Here is a 12,808-nt window from a genome sequence, read left to right on the forward strand (position 1 = left end):
AACGCCATTGCTGAGTTGTACTCTCGTATATGTTCTCTGTAGTTATTTGCCTCACGTGTATCCCCCTGTAAGCAGCTCTCGTAATTGAGTAGGTGTCTCAGACAGTGAGTCGAGACAAACCTTTCCATCATGACAGCATTTAGTGTATTAATTCGATGTGTTTAACTCATGCCCCAATATCTTGCATCGCGATACTCACAGTTGTAACACGTTTCCTATGTTATGCTCTTCCACATTAATTACAGCCTGTTGATTATTCGCATCGGGTACTTCTATTTGATTAGTACTACGGCGTTTCGCCCGTCTTCTCATTTCCAATTTGCTTCTCTTTCTTCAATGTTTTCTGTCCATCTTCGTATGTCTCGTTTCGGTCTCTTAGTCTATTAGATATCTCCACTAATGTTTCATTAGCATTTTTTCTACATTTTCTCAAAGTTCTTACACACTGTTCAGCCAATTTTACACTTCTTAAAACTTAGAACGGTTTATTAAAATTGAAGGTATAAAAATAAACTTACATCAATAGTTTTCAAGGCATAGGTTGCCTTTTTTCAGTCGAAAAACGTTAGTACATAAATTATTAAAGAATTCCCGGTATGGTGGTCATGCGAGGTGAACCGCGTGAACGGATGCTGGCAACAATTAGCAGTTGAAAATTTTGGGTAGCATTTCTAAGCGTTTTAACTACAGTATATAGATAGTCTTCTAGACACATCAGAAAACACTAAAGTACGGGCTTGGAATTAGTAGTGGCAAATTATGCAAAAAAAGCAAGTTTATATGGGATCAGGCAAAAAAAGAAAAAATACACTGCACACTTCACCCATCCATATCCTCCAAGAATTTGTCTAGTTCTTCCTTGAATTTATTTAAACCATCCACTTCCACAGCAACAGATAGAAGCCTGTTCCAACAATCAATACCCACTGGCTGAAGGCAAACTTCCACACATCTATCCTGCAACATTCTTCCTCAATTTAAATTTATGCCCTCTATGTGTACAGTCTCAGCAAAAAGTAGATGCCATTCACATTCAGCTTACTCAATCTATTCAAGGCCTGTATTTCTTAACCTGTGTGCCGCGGAAAATGCAAATAAAAAAAATTAATAAACCCAAGTTTTATAATAAAAATGAATTCAAATAAGAAATGTTTATTTATGCTGCCTCAGCCCCTTCCAGGGGTAAATGTGACGTCACGTTTTGATTCCTAGTAGTAGATCTGTTCACCTTTATTCGGCCATTCTTATCACTTGAGAATCTCACCCAGGCACCCTGCGATTGTAAGCAGCATAGTAAGAAATTTCCTTTGTGTTTTTAAAGTACGTTTTGTGTTTTTATATATCTCTAAAACGTCATATTCAGTTAATTCGTATAGAACAGGTATTTTCAATTAACTACATTAGTTTCTAGAAGTAACTTTAATTTTTTTAGAAATTATTAGCGATGAATAAATTTTTAGTGAAAGGAAATCAGAAGAGGCAACTTGATAACAACGAGCTTGGAGAAAATGACAAAAACAAAAACGAGCAACCACCAACATCAAAAAAGAAAACAGGTTGTCGTAAATATGATGATGATTATTTTGCGATGGGATTTTCATATGCTGGTACCCAAAATTGTCCTCAACCTTTATGTGTGGTATGTGGTTTAAAATTGTCGAATGAATCAATGGTGCCCAGTAAATCGCAGAGTCATTTTTCCACGAAACACGAGAATTTATCGTCCAAAACTATGGAATATTTTAAAAGACTACAGGCCTCTACTAGATCATGATATTTTCGAAGTAATTAATAATTATTTCCAAAAGTGTGGTATTTTATGGAAGTCGTGTGTCGGCATTTGTACCAACGGTGCTCCCGCGATGACAGGAACACTAAGAGGTTTTGTAAACTTAGTAAAACGATGCAATTCAAATACTGTATTATTACAAACACACTGTTTCAAACACAGAAATTCTAGTAGCGAAGACAGTCGTACCGATTCAAAACTTGTACTTGATCAAGTGGTTAAAACGGTAAATTATATCAAAACTAGACCACAAAAAATGTTTTTGGAAAATTATGCGAGAAACTGGAGTCTGATCATTTTTCTTTAAGAATGCATACTGAGGTTCGGTGGCTATCGAAAGGAAATGTGCTTATGCGTATGTACGAGTTGCGTGAGAAAATGTTCATATTTTTTTTTTTACTGCAGCATTCAAAATTTTGTGATTATTCAAGTGATGAAATCTGGTGCTGTAAATTAGCTTTTGTAGCAGATTTATTCGCGCAGCTTAATAAATTAAATATCAGTATGCAAGGCTCAGAAGAAAAAGTATTCACCTCTACTGATAAGTTGTTTGCCTTTAAAGAAAAGTTGAGTACAGTTGAAAAAAAAATTAGAAACTTTATTGCCAAAACGAATTATACTAAAATAATTAATGTAATAAACATTAGGAGCTGTTAAAAACAAAAACTGAGCATTACTTTCCATCCCTCGATACCAAAAAATATTTGTGGGTAAGAGACCCATCTGCAACAAGAAACCTTCTGACGTTAGAATTAATCTGCAAGAAGAAGAATTTGGCTGAGATCCGTTGTGACCAGTCACTGGAAATTCACTTAACGCTATTATTAGCAAATTTCAAAATCAATATCCATGAATTTCGAAAAAGCAATTAGAATTTTATTGCCACTTCCTACTTGTGCGATACAAGGTTTTCTGTTTAAACGAGATTAAATAAAAAGAGAGACTAAAGTCGGTAGAAGAAGAGCCGAGAGTAAGCCTATCCACAATAAATCCTCGTATTAAAAAACTGTGCGCCTCCCATCAAACCCAATAGTCTCACTGATCAATGTTATAATTGTATATCTGTTTGTTTTTATATTTAAATATGTTAATTTTTACATATTTTCTTTTAAATTTCACGTATGTTCTTTTAAATCATTTCTTTTAAGTTTTATGCAATTCATGTACCGTATGTTCAAAAAAGAACATACAAAGCATTTAAAACAAATAATAATAAGTGCATCTTTAAGTATAACCCAACAGAAATAAGGTTAATTAACTTTCAGTTTGTGAATGTATGTATATAAATAAATATTATAATATATGAGTATAATAGTGATTGTAGTGTGCCGCAACAAAGAAAAGGTTGAGAAACTCTGCCTTAAACACTTCAATCAGATCACCCCGCAGGTGCCTAGTCTCCAGAAGCTGCAGTTTTTCCTTCACTAATCTGGTTGTCCTTCTCTGCACCTGTCCAACAGATCTATATCTTTCCTAAAGTGAGGTCTCCAGACCTGTATACAGTACTCAAGATGCGGCCTAGTGAATTATGACCACTCAATCCGTAATGGACTATGCTGCATATCTCACAGTATAAAAGGCCGAACAGCTTTCTACGCGAGAAGAGTGGCAATTTGCATCATCACATATAGGGTATTTCATGACCAGATGGGTGAAGATATCACCCATCTGGTCGTGAAAGTCAAAGTGATAAAGTAGCAGTTATGGTATGTAGTAAAAATATCAGTTTCAACACGCCATGATTGTGGGAGTTCGTGCATCGGGTGGTTCCATACCTGAAAAAAAATATATATATATATTTTTTTTTAGGCCACCCCAATAATTAAATTCATCTGCCGTGCTGTGTGTCTTATGTCTGCTAGTGTTCTATGGTCGATTTGTCTGTTTTGCTGAACGAAAAACACCAGTTTCTATGGGGGGGGGGGATCTTGCTATCTTCGCCCGAGACCGACTAACTCAGGGTGCTTCCATATTGAAAACGGCAATCGTCTTGTCGGTTGCTCTCGGCCTGCTGTGGTTAAGGAACACATAGAATGTATACAACTGGTCAAACCACTTCGTCGACAGAACCGTAAAAAATTACGCAAGGTGGATAATGCTGTGGTGTAAACAACACGCTGCTTGGACACTGAAGGACTGGAAACGAGTGTGTTGGTCAGACGAGTCCAAATACCTGGTGTAATAGCCGAAGGACGGCTTACTATGTGGCGCAAGCAACACAAGTTCACGGATCAACCGTGCACTATTCAGGGAGGTGGCAATGGTTGTTTAAATAGAGCATGTTTTCCCGCCACGAGTGGTCCGAGCAACACAGTGAAGATATCACCCATCTTATTTGGCCTTCAAATTCACCTGACCTCAATCCAATTGAACACCTGTTGGGATGTTTTGGAACAGGAAGTGAGGCGTATGGATACGTAAAAACGTCATCTATTCCAACACTGGAAAGCCTAGCAAGCAGGACGGCTGCAGATCCCTACGGACGTCCTCAGACATCTGGTGGATGTTGATACCTAGACGAATAGCGGCTTTTATTCTTGCGAATGGGAGCTTATCATTTTCTCCTCCTTTTCTTACCCTTTTTTTTTTTCTCTCACTTTTCTTTTTTACATATAAATAAATAAATAAATAAATTTTCTGTTTATACTCCGGGACGATCAAACGGTCAGAGGAGTTTACAAGATAGACAGAATACAAGAAACAGCACCGTATTCAGCAGTCACGGGCTTGAACCCCGGTCACTCAAGGCACGTGTACTTATGCACCCGCGCGCCTGACCACAGGGTATTTCAATTAAAAAAAAACAAAAGGCACCCGGGATCCAACTGGCTTACTTTTAAGTTTAGGCCATTTATCGTCTGGACTTTATCGTCATAGCATTGTACACTGGTTGCAAGGAAGGTCCATTGTGTCCTATCGATGATTTATCGAACAATTGCAAGTAGAGATAAGGATGTCATAATCCCATTATATTGTTGGACCACACTTGGAATACTGTGTTCAAGTATGAAGACCGCATCTAAAGGAAGACATTGTGCTTCTTGAAAGGGTCCAAAGACGGGTAACTCGCCTGGTGATCGGCAAAAGAGCGTCCTTATGAGGAAAGACTTCGAATATGTGGGTTGCAGAGCTTGAAAACTAGACACCTTAGGGGAGACTTGATTGAAGCGTTTAAGGCTCTGAGAGGCATAAGCAAAATGAATAAGGATGAAATTTTCACGGTTATAAATGATTCTATAACAAGGGGCCATAATTTCAAGTTACGGGGGGGGAAGAGATGTTTAGACTGGATTGAAGGAAGTTTTAATTTAGCAACGAGTTATAAATCACTGGAATAAGTTACTTACATGGGTGGTAGTGGTGGAGCTGACGGTTTGGGGAAATTCAAAGGTCAGCTGGATAATTACCTACGGGAGGAGGGACGCATAGGTTGTCTATTTCCTTTTCTCTTATTATTTTATTTTTTTTGTTGGTGTAGCATAAGTCAGGCTTCCTTACACCACGTGATCATTACTATGGTTAAAATTAGAAAATATTAAGTTTATAATTTACTATTTCTAAATTAAAACTGACTAATCAACTGCTTTTTCTCATTGGAAAAGTTGTTTCCCCGCTTTCCGTTTAGTCTAAACCGTCATCGCTGTTCTTCTGAAACAAAAGTTAAAAAAAAAAAAAAAAAAAGGAAAAAAAAGTTGAATGTGATGCTCTCGCTTCAAAAGGCGCTATTAGTTTCACTCCCTTCTTCCCAATATATATATTTTTTATTCTCGTTTTAGAAGTACACCGATACTGTTGCAGTTGATTAAGGAAATTTTTAATTCAGAATTCGTAAAATCTAAACGACAATTACTTACTTCAATTTTAACACCAAATTCAAAAATTTCAGCCGGACTACGACAAAGGTCTGAACGACAAATTTACTAAACCTAAAAATAAACAAGATAAATTTAATTTTCTTTAAAAATTTTTAATCTACACTTAACGTCAGTCAGTCAAAAGAAAATTTAAAAAATGTTTCTTTTCACCAGCGCAATGTTTGAATACATTTTATTTGTTGGCAAAACAGGTTATTTTATCTTCTGAATCTGTTTCTTTCCTTTCTCCTCATTTTCAACGTAGGCCAAGGAAATTTTTCTAATTTACTCAAATCTACAAATTACGCTGGAGAAACAGGTACTTTTATTATTACTACTGCTAGGAAACCGAACTTGCTATGCAAGTTGGGTTTTTCACTGGTCGTATATCATTTCCAATATCTGCCCTCCGGAAACTTTGATATGATTCGCCTGCCAATTAATTTCATAATATGCTTGCGGCTGGCAGTGGTTCGTTAGAATATATACTAGAAATCCAGTCTGTGAGCACGTGCTGGAATTTAGCAAGATTAATAGGTGTCTAACGCTTATTTTAAGCTGTATAATTAAGATGTACAGTGTCTGTTTCTATTATTCCGACTGTAAAATCGACCAAATATAATAAATAAATTTTCTGTTTATACTCCGGGACGACCACACGGTCAGAGAAGTTCACAAGATAAAGAGAAACAGCACCGTATTTAGCAGTCCCCGGGCACGTGTACTTATGCATCCTTGCGCTGACTACTCGGGTACACTCCATTCCTGTTGTCCCCTTTTCGCCGTTTATTATCTTCAAGTGCATCTCGTTCGCACCTAGATAAGTATGTTTTATCTATATTACTTCAGCCTTGTAACATTATTTTACTGTTACGTTCTGTAGTTCGCAGCCACATTCTTCCAGCTACCCAAGTACATTAGGATAATATCTTCGCTTTGCTTACTTAATGATTTTTTTTAATATCCAAAATTCTTACCTTTCTATTATTTTTATCGTATGATCAATGCATTTGTCTAGCTTTAAGGTCGTTCCTTAACTTTACCTGAGGGTGTAACCTTCTTTCTAAAACGATTATAAAGAGAACGGTTTCATAACCAGTTGACATTGAAAAACTTTCTGATAATGAAACGTGATTTTGGCCGCATTCCAGACCTCGCTAAATAAGAAATTTATGATGAAAGTGTCAGTGTCTTTCTATATAGTATGCAAAGTCCTTTAAAATAATACTACATCCACTGGTTTATTTTAAAATGTGTGTTTTTACGGTATAATAAAGTAAGTATTAAGTATACTGTACTGTCTTAGTGTATGTATCCTGGAAACAGAAGATACAGATATCTGCTGGTCGTGACATTTGCATCAGAAAAGTCCACCAAAAGAAATACATGTATAATACTGCATACAGTCCATTACAGCTAACTTTTGATGCTGCTTCCACAGAAAGTAGTTCTGTATTATTATGGACGACTAACATGGAAAAAAATATAAAAAAAAAACACTAAAAATAGCACTGAGTTTCGTATATACGCGAAGTTGTTTCAAAGAAAACTTGCTCGATTATCTCATTTTATTTTAAAATAAAACTGTTACAAGAAAAGATTCCAATTGAGATAAGCCCGACCTCCTTCCTCAAACACTAAAATTTTAAATGTTTAAACAAAAAATTAACAGTAAAATAGTAAAAGTTTAATTAAAATTATGTTAAAACTTGTCAAGTTTGGTGGTACCGTTTCTTTGTGTTTAAAATATAAGTAGTGTTATTAAAAATGACATGTTTTAACATAATTTTAATTAAACTCTTACTATTTTATTGTTAATTTTTTGTTTAAACACCGCATAAACATGGCGTTGTATTTATCCGCCAAGTGTTCCCTATTAAATTAAGCAATATGCATTTGTACGCAGGAAGGACAGCAGTTAACTTGTGTAACTACCTACGGTGCTGTTTCTTGTATTCTACCTTACGAAACTCGTCTGACCCGTCGTCCCAAAGTACTGAATGGGGAGCACTTGGCGGATAAATACAACGCCATGTTTATGCGGTGATAAGGTTGCCAAATCGCAACCTCTGGAAAGTCTGAAAAGTTAGATGAGATAGACTTGAGGTTCTCAACCCGTGGTACGCAATTGGGTGTACCACTGGTGTTACACTAATTGTGCAAGATGATATGCGAACACAAAAAAAATACAAGTGAAGAAAATACTATATGAAAATTAATTACAAATACATACAAAGAGTGACAATTGATTTATTACTGTAGTGGTAGAATAATTAATTTTTTTTAAAGTTAACGTTTTTTTTTTAAGGGGTTCCAACGTTAACAAACGTTGGAACCCCTTAAAAAGTAGTACAGGGGTTCCAACGTTAACAAATGTTGGAACCCCTGTACTACTTTTTTTTTTTCTTTTATTGTTTAATATAAGAGAACTTCTCATACCTTTTTGTAGGAAAAGGTATGAGGTTTTATTATACGAAATAAAGTCAAATATACTTTCATTTATGATTAACACAGGTCCGTCAAACATCATAAAAGGATTTTCAACTTATAAAACTTACAGTTATGCAATTAAAATTGGTTTCACAGCAATTAAGGAGCTATAAAAACGCATGGGAATTTTACTGATTGGAGAGAAAATAAAATACATGTATCTGATTCTCTAGTTAAATGATAATTATGAAGGCTTCTTGTGCGTGTATGATTTTAAAGGATGAAAACAATACGATGTCAACAAGTAATTAATCTTAGATGTAAAATGCACGAATGTTGTTATTTATTACGACAACGTTGATTGCCAGGCTAAATTAACAAAATTATATAAGAGGGGTGAACATTTAATTCGCGGACTGGCGCAAGATCTTATCTTAATTATCATCTGAATCTTCTGTGGATTTCTCCCTCCCGAAATACTCTCCCTTGAACTTTACACACTTTCACCACCGTCATACCCACGCATTAAAATGCTTCTTGCAAGCTATTTTTCGAAAGACTGCGAAATGCTTCCGTTGTGACTCTGCGAGCATCGTTATGTCGGACAAGAAACGCTCGCCATTCAGAGCTTTCTTCATACGTGGAAACAGGAATAAATCACACGGGGATAAGTCCGATAAATAAGGGGGCTGAAGCAGAACCTCGGCACCTATGGCAGTGGTCACTATCTGCACAATATTAGCCGTATGGGGCCTGGCATTGTCCTGATGGAGAAACCACTTCACACCGGAATATGGCCATCCTATCATGACACTCATTACAATACGCTTCATTCATCTCTTTTAACTTCTTCCGGATGCATTTAAGCACCGCCTGACACAATAAAATAAATAAATTTTTTGTTTATACTCCGGGACGACCAAACGGTCAGAGGAGTTCACAAAATAGATACAATACAATAAACAGCACCGTATTCAGTAGTCACGGGCTTGAACCCCGGTCACTCAAGGCACGTGTACTTATGCACCCGCGCGCCTGACCACTAGGCTACGGCGGCCTCTCACGTATCGCTGTTCAGTCTGTATGTCCGACATGATACTTGCTTCAAAACGATCGTCAGTGACACGCGGCTAAAAAAAAAAACTTTTCACGCAACTGGCATGTACACAGTGTACTCAGATCAGGGAGAGCGCCTCTAGCGGCAGTTATGGAAAGTTCCGCGGTAAATATAAAATCATGCACCAGTCCGCGAATTAAATGATCACCCCTCGCATTAACATTATATATTTAGTTCCGAAAAATAGCTTTGCATGAAAATCAGGACAAAATTGTTCCCAAACCTTTCTTGGGGCCACCACGACAAAATCGGAACGTCTGATCACCAATATAAAAACGCTAACTACAATCACAAACGATGTGGGATCGAAACAGCCCTGAAACATTTAAATCCATTTAAAAACATTCTGTGAAGAATGGAAACAGGCTTAGAATTTTTTTTTTTTTTTTTTTTTGTAAGCTGTTGGTCATAATGTCTCGAAATGTTTCGAATTACCGCCTTTTGGCATTAGTGCAGAAAAAGTAGGGACATCAGCGAATTCCTCGTGACATCCATTCTGTAAGGGTGAACATAGCATAGTGGTCAGATGAGATGATACAGTATTATATGCGCCTGAATTGGCCCACGTGACTTCTAAATACAATCATGTTGTTTATATCTTGTAAATTCTTCTGACATGTGGCCATCCCGGACTAATAAACAGAAAATAACTTTTTTCTTATTATTTCTATTATAAGCGATTAACATAAAATGCTATTATCGCTAAACATTTGGGATGGATCAATATGAGGGGAATGACGTCGACAGCTTCTGTAGGAAGCAGGAAAATGCTCCCCCCCCTCCGGTCTAGATAAACTAAAGGCGTGCATCTCCAAACACAAGCACTACTACTTTCTATTCATAATTGGTTCAATATTCTTAATAATACTTGTTATTTTGCAGGAGGAGAAAATTTCTACCACTTTTGCTAAATAACTCCATTGTTTGGGCTTAGTTGAATACAGAAATAGTTACGCACTAAAATTGAAGAATTACACGACCATCGATACCATGTATTATCACACCTGCCTAATACCACAGCTCTAACTCCCCTAAAAGTGCAATTCATACTTTTTCTGCAGGAAATTGGACATCATTCTGAAAAACGAGATAACCAGTGCAATTTAACAAACCTGACATAAATTAATATGTTTGTCCACACACACAGACGATCGCGTAAATCAAGTGACAGACTAGATAAGCATGCGCATTCTATAACTTAATCTTGTAGCTACAATACAATGTACTGTATATACAATAATACGAGTTTCAGGGCCATGATAATACTGTATCTCTCTCTCCTTTTTAATCCTGAAGATTGATTTCAGAAAGACGCACCATAATCGGGCATAATTAACATAAGCTCTCCTTTTTATTTTCGCTTTGATAATCAAATAACGTTTTTTGCCTTTAAACGTGTCCAGAAGAGTCAGTTTATGCACAAGACAATCCAAATAAACATCAATAATTCGGATTAATTTATGTTGTAGGATAACTATTACTAATCTGCAGTTAAACAGTAAAATCATATCCTTAATTCTACAACAACATCTGATGCTTACCTGCAAAAGGAGACGTTAATCCCAATACGATCGGCGTATCTGTGACAAACACTATAACGAAACAGGATAGCTATTACAAGTGACAAATTGTTGCTTTTGCTATTACCCCCACAGGCAGAATTTATTCTGCAGACTGACAATTCCACAAGTGTTATCTGATCCGCTAATTTCGGAGAAGGCTGCCGTGAGCACGTGGGAGAAACACAATGACCGTAGCCGGAGGGCGGCTACAGGCCAAAGTCAAAACAAAATGATATACGGACTGAGTATGTTGAAACGCCATAAGACTATTTTTCAAAGCGATTTTTTTTAGGGGGTAGGGGAAGTGAGAACCAGTGTCTACTCATATCTGCAGCACTACAAGACAGGCATTCCATTGCAAAAATGGCATGGCCATAAAAGATTAAACTATTAGAATTAATATAGTTTTGTGTGAGCACATTTTGGTTGACTCCAAAAACTAAAAATCACATTTAAGTAAGATTATTAATCAATAATGATATCACACAATAAGTGCACTTTTTTTTTCTCTCCGTGATTTCGCCACTTGTAGAACAATTTCTTCTGGAGAGGTCTGGGTTAAAATTGCATCAGAGCCTTGTAGGAATAGGCTTCTTCAATCAGGGCTATAGTTGACGGAAATTTAGGATTTTTCAGCCCGCCTAACATGTGCAAATCGGTCAATGAACTTATATAATGGTGGTCCCAGGATTTTCTAAAAGGGTGTGGGAGGAATGAAGCAGTGTTCTGGGGAAAATCGCCGAGCTTTAATCATCATGTAGTAGTAAAAAAAAAAAAAAAAATTGATCATGGGAGCCCTTTTTGATCACATAACCCCTTTAGCTCCTATGTGGAACCACCATTGTGTTAGCACATACTTATATAGACATAATACACTGTTGCAATATGGTCTAAGATTCTATAAGTAAAATTAATAATAGCTTGATGGTGTTACAATTATAATGACGAGTTTTTTTGTTTTTTTTAATTTTTATAATATTCAGAGAACTACGCAACTGTATCAGTTTTATTTTAACAAAAGTAAAATGAACTTACAGCCAACGAGAAGGGAACACTAACTTTTGTTTAGCGGTACGGCCATTTTCAACATTAAAAATCTGAACAAAAATTTTCTTCAACATTGTTCTAAAAAAAATTAGATAAAAATCAGAATATACTTTAGCTGTCTCTACATTTCACTTGCCTCTAATTTTGATATTATGCAATGCAAAATATTTTTATTAGAATTTTTACACTGCCTTCCTCGACCGGCATTTAGCAATTTTGCGCCCGCATTTTAAAAATTTGAGAACGTTTTACATTGACCAAATAAACAACTTTAAATCACGCTCAATTTGTGACATTCTACGTCAAAAAATTCATATCACAATCCTAAAAATATTCTAATCCACATCCCATAACCTTCTATCTAAATGATTAAGAAGTAAAACAGACGACTTTTGTAGATCTCCACAGGAACTTGTATCAAAAGCATTTCAGAAGTAGCGACACCTGTGAATTTAAATTAAGATGCTTTATTTTATTCAAAAGGATGGAAAACCATAAATATGGCTGCGTACATTTTCTTGTTTCTTAAGGTTACTACAAAAAGAGAAAAATATTTTTTAAAAAAACTTAAAACCATAAGCAACAATAGTTTTAAGCGCAGCGGTGGTTAAGTAGGCCATGGTGCCAAATACTACGAACTGCAGACAAAGTAATGTTAGCCTAGCGTTTCCTGTTTATCAAATGACTTAGATTTCCTCCTACTTTATCTCGACTTCTGTTTTCCAATTAATGAGTGGAGAACGATTTCAATTTACTGTTATCGAAAGCAACATATTGTCTTTGGAACTGGACGCTACTCAGTAATTGCTGGAATAAAAGAAGTGTGCTGTCATTTCTCTTTCTTTTCTCCTTATTCCCACCCCCCTCCCTATGGAATAAAGTACGGAAATGGTAAAGATCTTTATATAATCAAATTCTAAAAGCTGTTTCGCCAATAAAATGGGACCTTAAAAACTACGTTTTTTACTATAAGTACATTTTGCATAGAATGTATGTGTGTTCTTTGTAT

The 12,808-nt window shown here is 36.2% G+C and overlaps 1 protein-coding gene across 3 annotated transcripts in view; it reads right to left on the reverse strand.

Moving 5' to 3' along the window:
- The window catches only part of LOC150088811 (uncharacterized), a 131,997-nt gene that overhangs the window by 70,432 nt on the left and 48,757 nt on the right, over positions 1-12,808 (reverse strand). The window contains exon 1 of one of the 3 annotated variants that reach the window (XM_090369671.1): positions 10,732-10,832. The exons of 1 other annotated variant lie outside the window; for it this stretch is intronic. The gene's annotated coding sequence lies outside the window, so the exon portion shown is untranslated. Of the gene's footprint in view, positions 1-9,413; positions 9,700-10,731; positions 10,833-12,808 lie in introns of those variants that run through there. One more of the 3 variants, XM_090369670.1, reaches the window with a different exon arrangement.

The sequence above is a fragment of the Mastigoproctus giganteus genome, chromosome 3 (genome assembly GCF_048544385.1).
Source record: "Mastigoproctus giganteus isolate SK-2022 chromosome 3, ASM4854438v1, whole genome shotgun sequence".
Lineage (NCBI taxonomy): Eukaryota > Metazoa > Arthropoda > Arachnida > Uropygi > Thelyphonidae > Mastigoproctus > Mastigoproctus giganteus.